Consider the following 1954-nt stretch of genomic DNA (forward strand, 5'->3'; position numbering starts at 1 on the left):
TACACTGTTGGTGGGAATGTAAACTGGTGCAGCCACTCTGGAAAACAGTGTGGAAGTTCCTCAAAAAACTATCGATAGAACTCCCTTCTGACCCAGCAATAGCATTGTTGGGGATTTACCCAAGAGAGATAGAACTGCTGATGCATAGGAGCACATGTACCCCAATGTTCATAGCAGCAATGTCAACAATAGCCAAAACATGGAAGGAGCCTAAATGTCCATCACCTGACAAATGGATCAAGAAGATGTGGTATATATTCATGATGGAGTACTACATGGAAATGAGAGGGAATGACATATGGCCCTTTGTAGGAAAGTGGATGGACCTTGAGGGTGTCATGCTGAGTGAAGTAAGCCAGGCAGAGAAGGACAGAAACCATATGTTTGCACTCATAGGTCTAACAGGAAAACAAGAGAGACCTAATGGAGAACCAGGGGGAGCGGAGGAGGGAGAGAGAGTTGGGGAGAGAGAAGGATGCAAAACTTGAGAGACTATTGAATACTGAAAATGAACTGAGAGTTGAAGGGGAAGGGGGAGGGGGGGAAAAGAGGTGGTGGTGATGGTGGAGGGCACTTATGGGGAAGAGCACTGGGTGTTGTTTGGAAAACAATTTGACAATAAAATATTATGGAGAAAAAAGAAACATTACACAATAAAAATTAAAAAAAAAGAGAGAGAGAGAGAGACCGAGAGAGTGTGAGCAGAGGAGGGCCAAAGGGAGAGGGAGAGAGAGTATCTCAAGCAGGCTCTGTACTAACCGTACTCTATCTCACAACTGTGAGAGCATGACCTAAGCTGAAATCAACTCTGATGCTTAATCAACTGAACCACTGAGGTGCTGCTACTTTACTGTCTTTTTTTAAAGACTAAACAACTCTCCTCTGTGAAGTTATATAGCTGTCCCAGTTTGCTCCCTACTTAGTATTTATTTACTGCTTAATTCCTTCCCAGTAAGATTCTGATTTTTTCTTGTTCTCCACCCTCCAACACAGAAAGTGAGCCCCTACCAAGCTCCAGGAACATATCCTGACTGGTCTACCACCATCATGGCACTCTCATATTTATTATCCTTTGTTGAACTTGGGGAATAAAAAAAAAAAAGCATGACTGATTCTGATTAATGAGATATGAGGGACAGGCTTCTATGTGCTTTTTCTGATAAATGTGTCCTTTATCTTATCCTATGAAATAAATCCAAAAATAAAGAACCTTTCTTCTTTATGTAGATATTATTTACCCTGAATATAAAACCTGGAAAGACTTGAAAAAATGGCCTTTGCTCTAGGTTGAAGCTACAATATAAAAGACAACACAAACAAGCAAAAGGCTGAGCCTGAGGATATTTGGAGCTTACCTGATATCTGGAGATCCTATTACTTGAAATAATATAGATCCTTATATTATAAGCAACTGAGTACAGCCTTCTTTTATTTGCTGCCAAGATCATCCCAACTGCTAATTGTTACCCAAGAGAAAATCAGTTTTATCATGTCCTTTCAAGAATAGCATAGTATTGGCATTGAGGAAATTGGAAACTGGGAAGGGGTAGATTAAAAAGGATATATGGCAGCCACAAAGAAATATCAAACCACATCCTTAGCAATTTCCTGTAACACATCCCCAGGAGCCAACACGGAATTTCAAACAGGCTGTTCTCAGAGTGAACATCAAAGCACAGGTACTCCTCTGAACCTTTATCTTAACAGGATTTATAAAGTTAAATCAAAATTTAAAAATTTTCTAACACTAATCTAATAATCTCATTTGCATAGGTCTAAATTTGCATGTGTTAGAATGTAAATGTAGATTTTAGACATTTACATCTTTTCAGAGACTATCACAGTGTCTCACATAACATATTGCAAAACAAAATGACTTCTATAAAGTCCTTAAAATCAAGTTATCTACCCTGTTCGTGATCAGATTTCGACCCTAAATGTTGGAAGCATTCAG

This window comes from Suricata suricatta, chromosome 6 (genome assembly GCF_006229205.1).
Source record: "Suricata suricatta isolate VVHF042 chromosome 6, meerkat_22Aug2017_6uvM2_HiC, whole genome shotgun sequence".
Lineage (NCBI taxonomy): Eukaryota > Metazoa > Chordata > Mammalia > Carnivora > Herpestidae > Suricata > Suricata suricatta.